Source organism: Andrographis paniculata, unplaced genomic scaffold (genome assembly GCF_009805555.1).
Source record: "Andrographis paniculata isolate CXL003 unplaced genomic scaffold, ASM980555v1 Contig57END, whole genome shotgun sequence".
Taxonomy (NCBI): domain Eukaryota; kingdom Viridiplantae; phylum Streptophyta; class Magnoliopsida; order Lamiales; family Acanthaceae; genus Andrographis; species Andrographis paniculata.
This window is the reverse complement of record NW_026137592.1, coordinates 3,860,192-3,882,697: the sequence shown is the minus strand read 5'-3', so window position 1 is coordinate 3,882,697 and position 22,506 is coordinate 3,860,192. Positions and strand designations below refer to the sequence as shown.

Genomic DNA, 22,506 nt, shown 5'->3' with positions numbered 1-22,506 from the left:
TATAATAAAATATAAATAATTAAATAAAAACAATATTTTCTCACGTTTGTAGATTACAAAAAGTAAGGACTCCTAAATATATATAAAAACTAATATCTTTTTTTATATATAATAAAAAATATATATTTTTCTAATATGGATCACCCCATGCTATCAAATCATATTTTTTTTATATTAATATATATCAAATAAGTTTTATATATAAAAATTATATATATACAGGTCGGCTCTGAGCTCGAGCGATAAGGTATACTTATTATATATAGAACTTATTTTATTTGCTTTAAATTAAAAAGGAATGTAGTTTTGTGGTATTAAGTTACTTTGAAATGGTGAGGTTGGATTCTAATTCGTAGGATATAAAATTGTGAAATTTTTCTAATACTATTTTTATATTTAAAAAATTATAAAAAATATTTTATTTAATTATTTAAATATTTCTTATAAATAAAAAATATTATTTATACATATTTAGAAACTCCTATTTATATTTAATTCTGAACACTCAAAAGTCAAGAGCGACTCAAGAGCGACTCTATCTATCTATATATATATATAACATAAATACATGAACCCCTTATTTATATGGGGACTCACCTGGCCAGGGCCAGTCTTAATCACCAGACATATTAATTATGAAACATATTTTTCTATAGCACCAATATAACAAATAGACATTCAGCCTTTTTTTTAAGAAATTAACACAATAATAGACATATATATATATATATCTATATGATATTTTGGGGAATAAAGTTGAATAATTCCAACTTTATTTACAAATCCAAATCAACTTTTTTATTTTATTTTAAATTTTTTTATTAAGGACTTCATCCAATTCAAGTATTTAAGTAGGTAAGGCATTAATCTTTCATTATATGTTGTTAAAATGAATTGTAACATTTGAAAACATATATATATATTTAATAGAATAAATAAATTTTGTAATGAATGCTATTTGTTTTATTAAAAAAAAAAAAACGGAATAATTCGAGTTGTCAAAACATATTAAGCCCATCGAATTAATGTGTGTGGCCTGCCTAAATATAGACTTGGAAGTTTGTTCAGTTTTAATTTAAAATTGGAATAGTAATTTAAATTTTTGATTATTGAAATACGAAATTAAAATTCTCTATTCAATTATAAGAACTTATTTATAATTATTGAGATATAAAACTCTATTATATCATAAAATTTGGATATTATATCATAAATTTAGAAATATGATTGACATGGTCCTAGGGTTTGCTAAACTATAAATATTCATGTATTCTCATTTAACAAGTGTCTGCGTATTTTATTGTAAAATTCCTGGCTTGGCAGCACCCCCGACGTAAGTCATTATGATCGAACTAGGTAATCAAATTCTTGTGTTCTTATTCGTCTTTTCTTGATTTCCTGAGTTTTTTCATAATAAGTAGTATCAGAGTCTTAGGTTCTTTTGTGGGAGTCAAGATTGGTGATCGTTTGTGAGAGTCAAAGTATTCGATGGAATGAACTTCAGTTTCTAAAAGATGTAGATAGAAGATTACCTGTATGGTAAATATCTAGATGCAACATTGAAAGAGAAATCTGAAGACATGAATGAATCTGAATACAAAAAGATCGAAAGGAAGGCCATGAGTATGGTTCGACTAACCCTTTTGGAAAATGTCTTGTTTCACATGGTTCATGCAGAATTGACACTAGAGATTTTAAGAATCATGTCAGGATATGCACAAAAAATCATTTGCTGCAAACAAGGTTTACTTGATGCAAAAACTGTTCAAGTTGAGGATGGTTGAAGAGACTCATGTTGTTGTACATCTGAATGAATTCAACCTGATCACTGCGCAATTGCGGTCTGTGAATCTTGAATTCAATTCAAAGATCAAACCGTAATTCTACTATTGTCTTTTCCGGATAGTTGAGATTCAATAGTAACAACCTTGAGTAGAGCTTTTTTAGGGAAAAAGATGATGAAGTTTGATGCAGTAAGAGATCTAATATTGAGTGAGGAGATCCGAAGAAATTTGGGTAAGAATACTGAATTTGGATTTGGATCTGCCATTAGTGTCGAAAATAGGGGTAGATCTGAGGCGAAGGGAATGAGTCAAGATCAAGAATAGTCAAAGTCGAAGCCGAAGAACAAGGGAAAAAAAATGCAAGTCAGGTGGTATATTGGAACTGCAACAAAAAAGAATGACAGTGCAGGGCATTGGAGAAGGATCAGGCTTCAGCAAATGCAGAGAATGAGCTATCTGATGCACTGATTTTGAGCGTCAGCCGTCCAATGGAGTCATAAATCTTGAACTCAGGAGCTTCATTCTACTCATACAGTGATTCAGGAATCATGAAATCCTATATCGCAGGTAATTTGGTGTTGTCGAGCTATATTGCAGATGACCAGCCACTGAAAATTGTAGGTAAGAGAATGGTTTGAATCAAAAACCGAATTGAGTGTAGCGGAGACTAAATGACATGAGATATGTCTTAGGTCTGAAACAAAATCTGATTTTTATGGGACAATTGGATGAGACAGGTTACTCGACAGTGTTTTAAACTAAGTCGTGGAAGGTAACCAAGGGATCCATTGTGGTGGCTCAAGGAAAAAGAGATGAAACTTTCTACATGATGAAAAGTATGCGGGACGGAATCGGTTCTATGACCATAAATAATGACACAAATTTATGACATTCTCGTCTCGGAGGGAGGTATGTGTAAATTCCCTTAAGCGTAAATATGATGATTTTAATACCTTTAAAATGTGAAAAACACGTGCAGTGGAAATAGTGGACCGGTTTATGCGCAATCTTGGAAGACAACCTAAGGTGGTGACGCCTCCTGATGGGTTCAGTTACCCTACCCTCAATGTATTATGCCCCTTCTATACCGACCAATACACATGACGGATAGTGATTGATCGGTATAGAAGAGCACAATACATTTGGGATAGGATAAATGAACCCCTGTCTTGATACTGCGTTGATAATTTTGAACAGAAAATCACGCCCGTGAAATAACAAATCTGACTAAACACTTCAAGGGCAACTCGCCCATAGGCTTGAATTTAGTATGACAGCTCTAAGTTGATCCGAATTAGTTAAATAGTATGAATTTGAAACTCAAATTAAATATACATTATTATTATTATTATTATTATTATTATTATTATTATTATTATTTGTCAACGTATTCAAAATAATTCTCATGCAAAACATTATAGCCATCTACCTCCATTTGTAAATCACAAAGAACTTGACAAAACATAAAAGTTAAGGCAGCTAAATGTAATCAACATAAAACAAATAGAAAACTATATATATATATATATATATATGTCAAGATATAAAACCCCATTTAGGGTTATTACAATATACAAAGCAGAATTCTGCAATTTTATTGATCATCCAAGTATACATCCATATACACTAGTCTCGTTACTATGTATATCAACCTTCAAAGAATAACAAATGATAATTCTAAAATAAAACAAATGAAGGAAAATAAAATTAAACCTATAGAAGGAATTAAGTGGAAAATTAGGAGCAGAGATCTAGGGTGTGTTTGTTTGTGGGTTTGGATTTTTGAATAGTAAAAAGTTGAATTTGAATAATTGTTTGATGTGATGTTTTGAATGTAAAATAAATTTATAGTATAATATATAAAAAAAAGTAATTGTTTAATTGATGTGATATTTTTGGACGAAAAAAAGAATTTGAATAGCAAAAACCTATAGTAAAACCCACAAAAGAACACAACCCTAATGTCCGGCGCCGGGGCTAGGGCCGGATTTCTTGATTCCTTCGAGTGTTAACACGTCGATTGCTGAATGCGCGCCGTTGCCTCCAGTTTTCACAGCTTGAAGGTACAAATTGTTCAAGACTTTCACGATACCGTTTTCGATGGAATTGAGATTCCTCGGCTCCGGTTTAAGCAAACGGGATTCGCCGGATAATGCGAAAGAACTAAGCAGCATTAATAGAAAAAGAGTCGAAAACCCTGTTGAGATTTTTAGAGCTTTTGCCATTGCTGCAAATAATTGTTCAAGCTTAGCTTGTCTTGAAAAAAAATATATATATATATATATATTGTCTCAAATTATATTAAAATGAATGTTTTGGTGGAGGGAATTGTATAATTGTGTGGAAGTCCAGTTAGGGTTTTGCAGCTTATTTATAGAATGAATGAATGGATTGATGAGTTATGGGAAGTGTTGAATTGGAATTCTGAAAAGGAGTGCTTTGAATTCTATGGTGTGGAAATTAAATAATGAATCAACACCAAGTCCATATTGAATAAATATATTTATATTAATATTGTAAATGTGGAGTATTACTCCCTCCGTCCCACTTACCATGTCCATGTTGCCGTTTCTGTCCGTCCCACATCTCATGTCATTTTTCCAAAAAGGAAAATGATTACCCATCTTAATTTTATTTTAAATTTTCTCATTTAATTTAATTTTATATTAATTAAACTAATTAGTTATCTTAATCTTAATTTATAATGATTTATATTATAAGTTAATTATTTTCACTAATAAATTTTTATTTATCTACTAATTATACTTATCTTAAGTTCTTATGTCCACAGTAATCAAGACACCTAATGTGAGACGAATATAATATTTATTAATTATTCAAACATGCACAAGCTAGTCGATAGAGAAATGTGTAAGGTCAAATTCTAACATCTGATCAATTCAAAACAGTATAGGTTGACTTGCTCTGTCTTTTACGAACATATGATAGTTTGTTCAGACACGTACATAAAGTTAGTTTGCTTGTGGTCTCAAAATTAAACCAACTTGCATCGAATATTTATTTAATATTTTGCTAAAAAATATAAGACAGGTTTAATATAACATTTTAAACGAAAAAATAACTATAGAATGTAATATAGTTTTAAATATTTTTGTTGTGAGATGTGGAAAATTATAAAAATATTATTGGAATGATGTTTTGTGTGTGTTGTTTTTATTATTATTATTATTATTATTATTATTATTATTATTATTATTATGTATTTTTATTCTTACGTGTGTATGTATTATATACTCCCTCCGTCCCAAAAAAGATATCTTATTTGGAGTGGACACAAATGAGTATAAAGTAGACGGTAAAAATCTAAAATACATTTGCTTTTTGAATAATTTTAAAAAATATGTTAGAGTAATAATCATGGTAGTTTGAAAAATTATGAATAATTTTTTTATAAAATGGGGACCACGATTACTAAATAAATTAAGAAACAAGACAATTGTTTTGGGACGGATGAAAATGAAAAAAATAAATCAACTCTATTGGGACGGGAGGGAGTATTATATTATTGTAGTTTTTTTATAATATTTTTGGAAAATTATATTTATATTTATGGTTTTTTTTTTTTGTTTTTTTCTTAAAGAAAATGTACGATTTATTTGGTATTAGAGTTTTTATTTGAAATTTGCGCCCGACAGGCAACCATGTGTGGTAGGTGACCTGAGGCGTCGGAGGTTTGAACCAATGATCTCACGGTCACATGTCCAATCACTAGACAATCCCTTGCGGGACAACTTGAGTTTATTTTGGTTGTATTGAAAGTTGGGACAAAAGTAATTTTTTTTTTTATTTTTTAAAATATTTTATTAACAAAAATAATATATTTTCATTAAAAAATATATCAATAATTTTTATTAAAAATAACTAATTGTCAGTAAAAAAACACATCTTCGTATAGTTCTTTCTCTACTTTTTTTTCCTTAATGTTTTTTTTTTTTTTTTTTGAAATAGATGTTGTTTGTGATGTATTTATTTATTTTCTCTTTTCAGATAACTTGATCAATTGGATTGGTAAAAAATAAGGTTTTATTATTATTATTTTTTTTCATTGGTTTTTTCAACTTTTTACCATGCAATTTTACAATTAGCAATAAAATTTATATATATGTTCGTATCAAATATTATATGAAACAAATACCCTTAATAATAATAACAATAATAAAGAAAAAAATCAAGGGTATGTTTAGATTAACTTTAAAATATAAAAGCATTAAAAATATGAGAACTTGAAGTCAATAGAAGAACCATATTGGCTGTTTGTTTTGATTTGAAATTGGATGTCTGATTTTGAGTTTGTATAGTAATGTTATGTTTGGTGTGGAGAAAATAATACTTTTTTTCGTCCATTTTAAAGATGTACATTTATTTTTTTGGTGCATAATTTTAAAAATAATAATATTTTAATTATAGTGAAAAATATTGTAAAGATAATTTTGACCTTATTTTTTTTGGTGTAAAAGTAAACTATGGTGGTAAAGTAAGGGTATTTGTAAAAAATTACTAAAAAAAAAAAAATATAATTACTTAGTAATTAGACAATTCAAAATAAAAAAATATATATTTTGTGAGTCGATGGAGAAAATATATTTTTATGGGAACAGTTCGAGTTAAACAGTATTAAAATATCTTTGAAATTAAAAAAACAAACAAATTAATTTTGTATTTGAATGAATTTTTATTAAATGAAGTGTTTTTTTTAAAAAAAATATTAGAATGTAATAAAGTTAAAACTATTTTTTAACCGGCCAAATTTAACAAAAATGACATATACGGATGTTAACTTAAATATACTTTACTAATAATGCATTTAAACTATTAATATAATTAAAATTTTATTTTAAAGTATAATATAAGAAATCAAAATCAAAATCAAAATACAATTTAATTGTACTAAATGCATTCAACAATAACAAAACCTATATGTGTTAAAGGTTCTCAAATCAAAATAAAGAAAATTGAAATTTTAAGGACTCAAAAATCTATTTCTGCTTCAGCTTTTAATAAAAAAAGCATTCAAAAAAAATTGGGTAAACTGTATTTTTAGTCCCGTAATTGGACTCCCTTATTATTTTAGTTCCGTAAGTAAAGTCTGTCGCAAACTAGTTTCATAAGTGAAAAATTTTCGCTGTTTTAGTCCTCCGGTACCGGAGATGCCCGCGTGGCTCGCCGGAGGTGACGTGTCCGCCAGGTGTCGCTGACCTGGCGGACTCGTGGATTTTTTTTTTTTTCATTTTTTAAAATTTCTTAAAACTTATTTTTAATTTATTTTAAATTTTATTTGTTATTTTTTCATTTTTTTATTTGGTCCAATTAAAAAAACTAAAAAAATAAAAAAAATGAAAAAAATAGTTATTCTTAAACTACACAATCTTTTCAAAAAAAAAAAAAATCATTTCTCAAACAAATGTCTACTTTATTTAAAATTTTAATTTTGTATTATTCAACAAATTTAAAAAAATAAAAATAAAATAAGAATCCAAAAATATCATGTTCCAAATTTATTTTTATTTAAAATTTTATATTAAAAATATATTTTATATTTAAAACATCACATCAAAATTTCATTTCTCATCCAAAATTTTATATTCTAAATATAGTCTGTAAGAGTTTGTTTAGATATGAGTTTTTAGAGAAATTTGGAAATTTGAAAGTTTGAAAATAAAAAAATAAAAAATAAAAAATTAGTATTTGATTTGATGTATTGTGAGAGAAAAAATATATTTAATACGATGTTTAATAAAAATAAATAATGACAAATGAATGAAAATGTGTTGGGTAAACAGAGAATTTTCCACAATACCTCAAAAAAAAAATACTCCCTCAATCCATAACTAGGTATCTATTTGCTTTTTGCACTTAGTTTAAAAATATTAATATTATATTGTGATGTATTATGAATAAAATAGAAATGACTAAAATAACCTTATTAGTATGATTGTGATATAAATGTAATGAAATTTGTATAATATATTGTAAGTTGTAAAGATATTTGTAATGTTAGATAGATAACACAATTACTAAAAAAAAAAGAAAAAAAAATAAATATTTTGTTACGAAAATAATTATTACGGGGACGGAGGGAGTATTTAAAACAATACCTTCAAAATAGTGTATTTTGAGTGTAAAATGGGGAACAAACGTAGGCAGCAGAAATTTCTTAGTAGTAATGGTTAGCTAGGGAGATGGTTTGAAGATCATCATGCATACGAACAAGTTTGACTTTGAATATTAGAATTTAATTTATTTATTTATTTATATATTTATTGTGGTCAAATGTTAGAAATATTCAATCAATTAATACTTACAGGTGAGCTAATTCTTGTGTTACATGTGGACATTAAGTTTGTTTGGAGGTTTGGATTTTGAAATGAGATTTGAACAGTAAAAATTTCGAATTTGAATAGTCGTATGATATGATATAAATTGATGTTGACGTGATGGTTTGAATGTAAAATTGATTTTTAGTATAATATAAAAAATAAAAATAGGTGTTTAATTTGATGTTTTTGGACGAAAAAAATTGGATGAACAGTAAAAATCCAATCCAATCCCCCAAACAAACACACCCTTAATCAAATTCAAATGCGTGAGAGGCAGCTTGTTGAATTAAATACTAACTTTTACTAATATTTACTTTCAAATTACTCTTCTCCATACAATACCATTAGTTTATTTTTTTATTATTATTATTTTTTCTCCTTGACTTCTTGTATTTTACAATAATATAGAAATTACTGAGAGGTTTTCCATTTCTTACTTTATTATTTCTCAATTACAAAAGGGTTGCCTCTCTCTTCTTCTTCTTTTTTTTTTTTCAATATATTTTTTTTAAAAATATAATATTATATAATTATTTCACTCAGACACATTAAAAATATCAAAAGAATACACCATAATACTTCAATATAATAATAATAATAATAACAACATCAAGGCACTTGCACTAAAAAAAAAAACAAATAGTATATTTGTAACGGAATTCCGTTTCTAAAGTTCACGTAGCTAACGTAATTTTATCTCTAATTCCGTCTCTAATATCATTAGTAACAGAAAAAGTGAATTTAGGAACGAAAAAATCTCGTTACAAAATTGATAATTTCTTTTAGTGTTGGATATCTTAACATTATTATTGATGAAAATCCTAAGGTGCCTATATAATGGTAAAACTAGTAATGGAAATCAATGACAACTATAGAGAACATATATAATTTAAGTTAGAAAAACAAAAGCAAAATATATATATATATATATATAGATATATAGATACCATGGGGGGTTTTCGATTGAGGGCGTTTGGTACAAAAAATTGGAGAAAAATGAGAATAGATAATGGAATTACAGAAAAAATAAATTTAGCAAAAAGAGAATTAATTATCGTTAAAATAGAGAATTCAATTGAGAAATGTAAAAAAATTGTATGTATTTGAATGAATCGATCAAAAATAAATGATTAATCGAGCAATAAAAAATTTTAACATGTGAGAATCCATAAAAAAAAAATTATTTTTTGTGATTTTTTTAAATAATAAATTATATACAATATTTTGTAAAATCAAATTTTAGTATAATTTTTTTTAAAAAAAATAATAAAAAATAAAATATATGAAGAATAAATTAAATGTGATATTTTATAAGAATGAAATAATATAATTTAATAAATATAAAATTAAATAATAATAAAAATAAAAATATAAAATAAATATACTGCATCAATATACAAATATCTCTGTATTTCTCTGTATGTGATAGAAAAATGAATTTAGAGAATGAGAAATGAGGTAATTTTTATTTTTCTCGTCTTATTTCTCTATATCAAACATACCCTCACCATTGTTATAGTTATTACTTTTTCCTATAATTTTTTTTTTTTATCTCTCATCTATATTATATCTATTTCAACCTATTATTATTACTATTTTATAGGACTCATAATAATTTAGTATTTTTATATATTTTTATTATATAATAACATATATATAATTTTATATTATGATAAATAAAACGTGGTAATTAGTTAATGAGTTTTACATATATTCATAAATAATTTCTGTTAATTTTAAAATTTTAAATTTTCAAATTTTTTTGATAATATTTCATCGTCTTTTATTATTTTTTTAAGGTAATTCGTTCTTGAGAAAAATAATAAATGTATAATACTTCTATTTCTTATTAAAGGTAATGACTATTATTACAGTAACGAAGAAGATGCTCTTAAATAAAGTTTTGTGACTTGTCTTATCAGATCTAATTTGCAGGATATTACGTTCGGTCGGAGGGTTTACCTAAAACGCACTCGTCGAGTAGCGGGTTCACGTCTTATTATAAAAAAAAAATAAAAATCTCATAATCTAGTTTAAGATTGAGGTGGTAGTTTAATAATAACTCTCTAGTAGAGTTATTGTTAGTGAACTTAGGGAGTGTATTAAACATGGGAAGCCAATTTTTTTTCTTTTGATCCATGTTGAAGTCTATACCCATGAGGAGGCCTCTTGGCTATCTATCATAGAACATACACATAAAACTACATCCAGACTTTCCCGTCGGGCCCGATTTGCAGGGTATTAGGTTCGGTCGGAGGTTTACCCAGTGCGCACTTTCGGGTAGCGGCTGCGGATTCCCACATTATAAAAAGAAAAACACTAGATCCAAGCATTAGCAGGCCTCGAGGAACCATGATCTAGATTGAGAAAATCTGAAGAAATCATGCGTCAGGATGAAGTATCGGAATTACTTGAACGATTGTCACCCGCCACTACAAGAAAAAATTATTTTTGTAACAAAATTTTTTTGTCTCTAAATCTATTTTTTCCGTTACTAATGACATTAGAGACAAAAATAGGAATGGGATTACGTTAGCTACGTGAACTTTAGGGACGGAATTCCGTTACAAATATATTATTTTTTTGTAATACGCACAATGTCCAGGTTAAGGAGGCAAAGGAATACTATAGAAGATCGAAAAATCACAAGTCATATTTGGTTCACATCGCTCTTGTCTAAAAAACATTTTAATTTGAAAAAAAAGAAAAAAAATTGATTCAAAATCATTATTTTCTCTGTATTATAATTGTTCATCATCATTTATGAATTCAGAACCAAATGCATATGACTGGTGTAGACAAAAAAAATTGTGTTATATTTTTTATAAACACAAAATCGTACAAATTACATTTAATTTAATATATGCGGGTCCTATTCTCTATTTGGATCCTTTGATTCTCTCTCCGGGTCGATCCATTTTTCCAATTTGGATTTGGGTGGCTTCTTTGATCCGAAGGGATTTTGGTCTTCGGTTTGACTTCGCCGGCTTTTGAAGGACTTTGGTATCCATGTTGGCGATTTTGATCGTCGACTTTGGATTGATGTCTCATTTGGATGATCCGATGGAATTTGATCCTTGAGGGAGGGATTTGGTGCTCTATAACGCTTTTGGCGGCGTGTCCCTTTGACTTTTGGATCGAAGAGGGCCTGGTTTGCGCCTTTTATGAAGAAGGCGACGAACATCTTGAAGCTTTGGGAGCGACTTTGGACGCTCTTCCTTGGCTTTGATGGATTCCTCGATGGCTTTGAGAGCTTTAATCATTCCTTCGGCTCGGACATACGACGAAGAACGTTAACTTCATCGATTCGCCAACCAATATTGGATCATTTGTCCACATCGGTGACTTTTCGACGAAGAACGCTTCGAATGACACGAAGAACAATGAAGAACATTGCAAAGAGTCTAAAGAGATTTACCCTTGCGCGAGTCTTCAAATGAACTTCGGTGTGTAAATGAATTGGCCAAGGCTCCTATTTATAGGGGAGGGTGGCCTTAGCTTCCTTTTCGGATAGTGCCACGTGGATGGAAAGATTTTATAATATTTCCTTTTTCATCGGATGCCGTTTTCCATTTTTTGACGGGTTTGATTATGCACCTTCATTTCTCGCCAAAATCTTTATATCATTGCCTTTTTTTTGGAAGATATTAATTTATATACTTCATTTATTGACAAGATCTTTATATCATTGCCTTGTTTGGAAGATATTAATTTATATACTTCATTTATTGACAAGATTAATTTATTTTGCCGCCAAATTTATTATGGCTCTATTTATGCACGTAATATTCGTACTATATCTTCCATTTTAAGCAGATTTTGCATTAATGATTGATATTTATTGTACAAAAATTAACATATATGCATAATTAAATACCATATATTTGTTTTATTGGAATTTTATTTTCTTCCAAAATACATGATATTTAATTGATTTTAAACATATATTTTTAATGTTTACAACTGGCATTCAAATTTCTAACATATTTCTTTATCATGAATGAATTCATCTTAGATGAGAATTAGAATATATATATATATATATATATTACACCCTTCAACATTTTTTTTTTACTTATCTTGTTGTATTATATTACTGTGCCGATGAACTATCTCAATAATTTATTTTTTTGTAATTTTATAAAATATCGACTAACTGCAAGTTATTTTTGAAAAGACAATTATCTCGCTTGTAAATATAGTTGGCCTCATTCCGTCTCTTAAACAAGTATCATGTTATTTTTTGAACGATAAATTTTTTAATATTAATGTAATTTTGATATATAGTATAAATTAAGAGAAAATAAGAAAAATAATCTTATTATTATTGTATAATATAAAGGTAATTCTATTTCCGTAATATATTATAAATTGCAAAAATATTTGTAATATTAGGTATATAGTACGGTTATTTATCATCATTTCCACTACCCCTGTTTTTTTCTTCTTATAATTTTTTTTTTTCAAATGAAAAGCAAACACTATAATATTAATAATAAAAAAAAAAATATAGAAAAGCCTAAAAGAGCCACACTTACATTTTCACATAGTATAAAAAAAAAAGAAAAAATCCTACACAAAAAATGCACATATTAAACAAATTCCAACCCATAGAAAAAAATAAAAAGAAAAAAAAAAGAAACAAACACAATGTCGGGCCTTCAACTCTTTTGAGGTTATAGGTTCAAACTAACGATATCTTTAAGTCTTGTTTGTCACACATAATTTGCCTAATATGATTTGATTTGTCAGACCTAATTTGCAAACTATTAGGTTTAATTAGAATTTACCCAGAGCTCACTCGTCCAATAACGACTGCAGATTTCCACGTTAAAAAAATAAATAAATAAAATAAACCCCACAATCATAAAATAAACCCCACAGTCACACGAGATAAAAAGTTTCTCCCAAATATTTTCCCTTTATATTATTAACACTCTCTTAATTACATATTTATTCCTTTCATAAGATAATATATATTTCTTCATTCCAGAACTATAGTTTCGGTTGTATTTGATACAAAATTTAAGGAATATTGATATTACATTGACAGTGGGTAAAAAGTATGGGCAAAAGACATTTTTGCCCTTGTGAGTGTATTAGTATAAAAAATAGTAGCAATTGTGTAATAATAATGAAAAAGTAAAGGTAATTTTACAGTGACATGATTATTTATAAAAATAAAACTATTGTTTTGAGATAGACAAAAATAATAAACAAAATTATTATATTGGGACGGAGTATATAAAAGCTTCATCTATTCATTAAAAATCAGAAGTCCTGAAATTATCCACCATCCCCACTTATATACACACCAACATTAAACCCTCAAATTTCAACCATCACAAATAGTTCAAAAGTCAGCTTTTCCAATATCATAATTCTATTAATAGCTACACAAAATGTACAAAAGGCCAAACTTACCAATAATGTTGAAGACAAAAGTTGTACAAATGTTTTTGGATAATTCCAAAATTGACCGGGACAGCGGCGGAACCAGAATCCGAATAAATATCGGATTATTTTTTCCTTTAATTTTTTTTTTCAAAATTCAATATACCAAAAAATCGGTATGATAAATATATTTATTGATACCATACCGAAATTTAGATACAGTATCTTGATATATACCATTTTATACCAAAATACTAAAATTTAAAAGAATAATTTTGGCATCAATATATTAAATTATTTGTATATATCGATATGTCGAATACTAAAATATTAAAATTATTTTAGTATATACTAAAAATATCAAATTATATATTGTTACCGTACTAAAATATTCAACATGATATTAGATCATAACAAAATTTTTGGTATAACAAAATTTTTATATAATTTTACTATATATTATTTAAAAATTATATAAATTATAATAAAAATAAAAAATGGAAATAAAAAATCAAGGGTGGGATGGAGTGGGGGGAGGGTGGGTTTGGAGCCCCCCTTGCCCCAGATAGATATGCCCCGATCCCGGGGAATTGTAGGAGGTGGTTGAGTCTCTCGACATTTAATATTGTGTATTAATTTTATGTTCTCTTTTAAATCCAGGATGATAGTTAAATTTAATATTTTGAATAAAATATATGCTATGATAATATTTATTTTGTTTTTTTTTTTATATTAAAATTTCAAAATACACACATATTACACCTGTTTATATTTGAAATGATTAATCATTCATGAAAAGTCAGTGTTGTTGTTGGGTTTTTTTTGCACGAATTGAACTTCGGAACTTCGGGAATCCTGTAAATACTATAAAACTCACACAGAGAACTTGATTAGCGGATAACGGTATATATTGTATACAAACAGAATATAAGTAACATAAATAAATAAACGATCAGGTAGCCTCAGATTCACAGCCACTCCCTTCACCACCCCAAGTCATCCAATGTTGCCGACTTCACACAGGATCGAAAGTTGGTATCCGTAATGGATTCACAGAAACAGAACCAGAAAGAAAGGGAACAGAAGGGGATTGCGGCAAGAACCTAATAATCGTATTATCCAGAGTACGCAATAGTTGTGTTTCAAGAGTTCAACTATAGACATTATGGTTATTTTCAATAGTGATTTCAAATTGGAGCATGTGAACTTGGAGTGATTTTTTGGGTACCCTTAGGGTGTGTTTGTTTGGGGGTTTGGATTTTGAGTTGGGATTCGAATAGTAAAAATTTTTGAATTTAAATAGTTGTATGATGTGATATAAATAGTTGTTGATGTGATGTTTTGAATGTAAAAATTGATTTTTAGTTTAATATAAAAAATAAAAAATAAGTGTTTGATTTGATATTTTTAGGAAAAAACTATGAGATGAACAGTGTATTTAAAATCCAATCCCCCAAACAAACACACCCTAATTGAATGCTTAATTAATTCATCAAAATTTCTGTGATGCTTGCAAATTCAGATTTTGCTGCATTGTATTATCTCAGTGTATTATTATAATTTAATTATTTAGTCCAATATATATATATATATGTTTAATGTATTTAGAGTATATATTATAACGAGTGTCTCTACTCCATTATTTTTATTATCTTTCATGTTCATATCTATATTAATATTTAAATTACTTCTTTTAACATCTATTATAGTATCGTCACTTTTACCTCATTACCTTTATAATTTTATAAATTCATAATAATGATTTATTTTTATATATTTTTATAAATTCATAATAATAATATTTTTTTAATATAAATAATATTTCCTTGTGTTCCAATTTAAATACTATTTTTATTATTTTCTTCTATCTTATTTCAAAGTATTTTTTTCCTATTTTAGAAAAGATAATCATACACTAATACTAAAATACCTTTAACTTTTACTTAAAATACAAACATATCATTACATAATATATACAATTACTTTATAAAAAAAAATTGGCAAAAATGTCAATTTTTTTTACACACTTCTACTTACCAATTAAATATTATTATTTTTTAATTTACTACAAAACCCCAAAAGAACATGCGAATTCATCGAAGTAATCAAAAAGGATAGAAGGAGTATGTATAATACAATATTATATTATATTTAAAGTTAGAAATATTAATTTATATAAATTGTAATAATATTACATAATTTTTATTAATTATTTTGAAATATTAAAATTATTTGAATTTCTGAAAGTAATGACATTTGAAAAATTGAATGATTGAAATTAACTTGAATTAATATATTGTTCGAAAATGAATTATTTTCAACAATCTTATTAAAAAGCTAGTTGAAGAAAGATTAATATGAAAATCTAAAAATAATAATAAATGTTAAAATTGAATATATAAAAAATATATAATTAACAAATATGTAGGTAAACATGATATTTTAAAATAGATTTGAATTGTGTTTGTATAAATAATTATTGATAATTTAAATTTTTAAATTTTTTTAATTTCAAAATTTGGATAATAATTAATCAAATAATATTTTTTTACGGTAAATATCTCTACTGCATTAGAGCATCTATTAATTAATTTGGATTATATAAACCATTAAAGCATCTGTTACACAACATTACTTTTCTTATCTCTTCTGTCCATATCATATTCATATCATTATTTAAATTACTTTTTTTTTTTTAACGTCCAGTATAACATCATCATCTCTACCCCTATTACCTTTACAATTTTATAAATTCATAATAATTATTTGTTATATATTTTTTTATTGTTTAATAATATATAAATAACATGTGTTATAAGTATTATATTTTAATTTAAAAATATTAATTTATATAAATTGTAATAATATTATTATATAATTTTTATTATTATTTTGAAATATTAAAATTATTTGAATTTTTGAAATTAATGTCATCTAAAATTTAAATGATTGAAATGAACTTGGATTAATACATTGTCCCAAAAAAAATTATTTTCAATAATTTTTATTAAAAAGCTAGTTGAAGAAAAATTAATATAAAAATAAAAGAGAATAATAAATGTTGAAATTGAATATATATAAAAAAATATAATTTAAAAATCCGTAGGTGAATGTGATTTTTTAAAATAAATTTGAATTGTATTTGTAAAAATAATTATTGATAATTTAAATTTTTAAAATTTTTAATAATAATAATAATTGAAGGTTTTTATGATTGCTTGTACAAATCCCAAAATTAGGCCAATTATGAGATTTTGTAGTATGTAAATTGGTTACAAATCTCTTAATTAGTCCATTAATTTTGAGATAATTTCTGTTGTTGAATTTGGTGATAAGACCATCCACAACTTAGCGCCTCCCATGTCACCATTTTATTAAAAAAAAATAAAAAAATTGATCTGACGCAGGAAATCGAATACTGCGAGGTTGAAGTTCTTCCCTGTAATTTCTTCTTTTGGATGGAGTCAAGTGCCTATTTTTATATTTAATTAATAATATTAAAATTATATATATCATATTTATATTAATTTGTTTGTTTTAAAGATTTTATTTAAATTTATTATATAAATTTTATTTAATATTTGTAATAATAGAAAATTTAAATATATTTTTCTTTTTATTTTAAATAGTTTTTAGTGAATATTTTATAAAACATTTGATCTAATATCTACTATTAATTTAATTATAATTATTGATTAAAAAATAATTTTTTATTAACATATATAACTTAATTAAAATTACACATAATACAAATAAAAATAAAAGTAAATGAAAATATTTATAAATTTAAACGTAAACTTACATGATTTAATTAAAATTATACACAATACAAATAGTAATTGAAAATGCATAAAACTATTCATAAATTTAAATGCAAACTTACGCAACTTAATTTCGAACGTGGAGATCATGGCAAACCTACAGTTATATTGGAAGTTGTAGCGTCGTTAGATCTATGGATTTGACATGCATTTTTGGGCACACCAGGTACATGCAATGACATTAATGTACTCGATCGATCTCCGGTATTCGATGACGTTTTGAATGGGTGAGCTCCAGAAGTTAACTTTGTTATCGACGGTCATCAATATAATATGAGATATTATCTTACTGATGGAATTTACCCTCCGTGGGCAACTTTTGTTCAATCAATTCGTCTGCCTCAAGGTTATAAAGCACAACTATTTGCGCAACATCAAGAAGCGGTTCGAAAAGATGTGGAGCGTGCCTTTGGTGTATTACAAGCTCGGTTTGCCTTCATTAAAACTCCATTACTTATTTGGGATATCAATTTACTAGATAAAATAATGAAAGCATGCATCATATTGCATAATATGATTGTAGAAGATAAAAGAGACACTTACATGCATTATTACGATACATCTCAATATAATCAAGTGGAGACAAGTGCTAACTCGAATTGGTCATACAACAATACGAGACATGCAACTATGAAGCAATACTTACAAAATAGAATGCGACTCCGGAAACACACCATCAACTCAAAGCGGATTTAGTTGAACACATTTGGGATAAGTTTGGTCAATCGGGTTAATTTATTTGAAAAATATATTGTAATATTATGTATTTTTTTTATTAAATTTGAGTTTTAACTTTAATTATTATGCAAGTGTGAAATTATTATTTTTATTTATTTATGCTAAATAATTGTTTTATTTTTATTAAATATTATAAGAATAAAATATGATTGAAAAATATAATTTTATTTTATAAATATATAAAATATTTAATGATGTGGAAAAAATAGAGTTTTTAAAAGGTTCTTTGATGTAGATATAAAATATGATTGAAGTTCTTCGTGACGTGAATGAGAGAAAAGCTGATGTGGCGCAGGAAAGAGAATGGGAAGAAACCCTGTATGAGTTTTTGCATTGCGGGTGTCCTAAGTAAATTGGTTATTGAGCTTTAGCTTAAGATTTTATTGTAACGGATTTGTATAATACTTGCAAATTTACGTATGAATATTGCAATTATCTAGGTATTTAATTTGCAAATTTAATACATATTTTATTGTAAGAAAACATTAGCTTGTATACCAACCTTATAAATATTTTGTGGTATGTTTATGGCTTATTATTAAAAATGTATTAATATGTGTTATGGGATTTAAAGAAGATAAAAATATTAGATTAAACAAAAAAAAAAATAAAAATAAAAATTCATGCATTGATTGATTGCTCGAGATCTAACAGAATGAGTATAATAATTAATGATCTCATCTTTTTTATTATTATTACAAATTCATATGAGTTAAATTATAACCAAAATATATATTTAATGAAACTTATGAATTTTAGAAAAAATTGGAGGAAAATAATCTATTTTTATATTTAAAAAAATTAAGGTGTGGCAGGATCTTTTAAAATATCAAAAAACAAAATAAACTATTGAGATAGTTAATAAATACATATCTGATGAGTGAAAGAGAAATAAATAAAATGAAAATTGTAAGAAATATATATATATATATTCTTTAATTTTTAACTAAAGATGAATTCATTCATAGTTGCAAGGTGTTATAGTTTTGGATTTTAGTCATATGTATTTAGTTTGAGATCCATAATTGATGACCAACAGTTCATGGCACAAAGAAAATAGTAATTGTGCGGTCTGTATTTGATTTGAATATGTAATATCTTAATCTTCTATCGTATTCCTTTGCTTTTCAATTTGGACATCTTGTGGGCAATGCGGCGATGAGGCCGATCCTCCGACCAATTTTGATGTCTTACTCGGCTGCCCACATTCTTTAAATTTTTTCAACTTTTAGATAAAAGGAACTAGTTTCAGTGTATATTCTAAGGTAGGTGGCCAAGATACTTTTTTATAAAATTGACCTCTTATTGCATATAAAATTCACATATTTGATCCAAACACACTGTCTAACCTCATCAACAACAATGTCGAATATACATAGGTTACTTCTTATATTATAAATCTTACTAATATTTGAGAATAGCGTGTGTTCCACCATTTTTAATTCCTAACACCATATCAACCATGGTAGTATTAATGGCTACGGATCATGTGCTGAGCTAATATTTCAATTCTACATTTCCGAATATAATCTTAGCCACTAAGTTTACATCTATGATTATAATTACACAAGGATAAATAAAATTAAGGGTTAGAATTAATGGCAATAGTGCTGATTTTCATGGATTCAGCATGTATCCATGTTGTTCTTTAATAGTCATAATAATAAATGACTTATTGCACACAAAGTGCACCAGTTAAATTATATAGCCAAAATAGTCTTATACCAAATTACAGTACAACCATTCCAATTGTTGTCCAAATCAATTTCGGTTGTGATCCACAATTTATAAAATCTAAAAAACTACCTTTGTTTGAAAGAAGTAGATTTAGATGGAATAGAGACATTATACATTTATCATACATCATAATATTAATTATACAAACATTTGATATAATACATCGAAATGGCTACAAGAATCACAGAAGAATTCGCCGAAGGAATCGAATTAAGCACTTAATCTGTACCCAAAACATCACTCAAAGTTAGCTCACCTCCGGTAGACAGCTGCGGCATTTTCTTTCAACAGTGAAGTTTCTAGAAAAATGTCTTTGCACGCATCAACATCGACAGGCTCAATTTCGAAGTTGTCCTAACAGATACACTCATCTCATTCGAACCACATCTTCGCGATGGATTCCTTCTTGAAGCATGCAACATTGTCTGCCTCTTCGAGCGAGCCGGTCGTGATCAATCCGTAATTATAAACCTTCCTCTTCTATCCTGGTCGGAACGCCCTCCCATTGTCTTCCGGGTCACAAAGGGGTTCAGGTGAACGTCTAGGATGAGAATGCGAGAAGCCTTGACAAGTGAGATTCTAATGATGTGTGAATTTTCCCTCGTCCACTCTGTCTCTTCCACCAGAGTTCTTCGCAAGTTCCTTCAGGGTCGGGTGTACATAAATGAGACTTGCGAATGCATTAATTGTGAACCTGTTTTGCAAATATTTCATCACCCTAACTTCTGCTCGTTGTGCAGGAGTGAGCTCGAGGAAGACAGCAAAATCTACAAGTCCTAGAAGTTCTCCCAGGTTGTCCCCCTTGTAATAGTGCATGACCTTCCTCGTCATCTTGCGGAAATCTTGTATCAGAGCCACCTTCCGGCTGCGATTCTCATCCCTCATTAACCCGTCTTCTATCATCTTGTAGAAGTTGCCATTGCTGCTAGCAAGTTTTCTCAGGCTCCATCTGCTAGATATCTCAGCCCTGCTCACGATCCGCCTCAATTATTTTAGAATTTTCCATCTTAAGAAAATTTAGGCGGACCAGATCTAAACTGCTGAAAACTTCCTCACGTTGTTTCGGTAAAGAGTACCCAAATAAATAACCTTTCTTGTCGTTTCAATGCTCCTAAGGGAGCTTAGAATGTCGGTGTCTGGGTTCCGAGGATGACGATTGAAGGCACTTTAAGCAAATATCAAGCGCCCATCATCAACATCGTAGACAATAGAAGAAACTGCTTGTACCCTAAAAACAGAACGCTTCTCCTTTCGACCCATTCCTTCAGAACTTGAAGCTGCTGCACACGATGTTCTACCTTAACCGAGTAGAAGTCGTAGAGGGGTATCTCTTCGACTTGCCATGTAAAAAACTCCTTCAAGATGGGTAGAATTTCCCGGGGAAGCACAACTAGCCTAAAATTTCGCCATAAAGCTTTGAAGGAAACTGGTTATCATGAACATTTTACCGGAGCCGGGAGCATGAGCCATGATACAACTTCCGAGGTTCTCGGACACTACATTATTTGTAAGCAAATTGAATCCCTCAACTTGATGAGGTTTTATCTCCCTTCGGTGTCGCGGATGTGGATGCATATCAACAGTAGTAAGATCATTATGTTGCAACTAGAATTGACAAAATTGAGAACCACAAAATTGGGACAAAGAAAAGTTAAAGGAGAAAGAAGAAAACTTTCTTGTCTTATTGCTACACGATCAAAAAAAAAAAAAAAAAACCTGCATAAATGTTAGTATGCTAAACCAAGTCAAATAATGTTTGTTAGCAGTGGAGTAGTTGTTGGCTTATTTTTAAGAATACTCAGTTACTTTATTTACTATAAATGTGAGTTTTTGCAGTGTCAATTTGATAAAATATATATATATATATATAAAGTATCAAGTTATTGTCCTTTTATCTCTAGGTTTTTCCTCCTTATGTCTACATCTGGTATCAGAGCCACGGAAACCCTTTTTCCCTATTAACTATCTCTTCCTGCTAAGGTCTTTCGTCTTTTCTTTATTTTGACCTGCAAGTTACCGAGAGTGCAAATCACATTTATTTCATTGGTATCTTTCTCTCGTGAGAAATGGCAACCAGTTTTAATGTTGTGTGGATTGGTTCGAAATTAGATGGAAACTTGGATTACAATTATTGGCAGATAATGATGTCTACACATCTGAAGGCCCAAATCCTATGGGCGTTTGTTGAGCCGGGACTTGCAGATAGAGCAGACGCAAATACTCAACGACGGGATCAAACTTGCCCTAGGTCAGATCCACCAAGGTGTTGATTACTCTGTTTTTGGGCAAATAGCAAGTGCGAAGACTGCAAAGGAAGCGTGGGACATCTTGAGGATGTCATACAATGGAGTCGATCGAGCCCAAAAAATCTAAATTACAGTCATTAAGAAGATTGTAAGATCAATGCGAGATGACATCTACAAAGACAGTGGAGCAATATTTTTTTTTTTGTCTCACTAATCTTGTCAACAAAATGAGGTTATCTGGAGACGAAATTGAAGATGGTACTGTGGTTGAGAAAGATGCCGATGAAGTATGATCATGCGGTGGCTTCTATAATTGAGTCCCATGATACCGAACTATTATCGGTTGCGGAGTTGAAAGGTATGATTGAGAGCCACATCGATCGGATTGTTGCAAAGACAGAAGTGCCAATTGAAGAAGCCCTGAAAAGCCAAATTACTTTGAACCCAA

General features: G+C 28.1%; 1 pseudogene; it reads right to left on the bottom strand.

The window, feature by feature from the left end:
• Positions 1-20,391: 20,391 nt before the first annotated feature.
• Positions 20,392-21,534, bottom strand: LOC127257268 (protein CHROMATIN REMODELING 35-like; annotated as a pseudogene).
• Between the last annotated feature and the right edge of the window lie 972 nt (positions 21,535-22,506).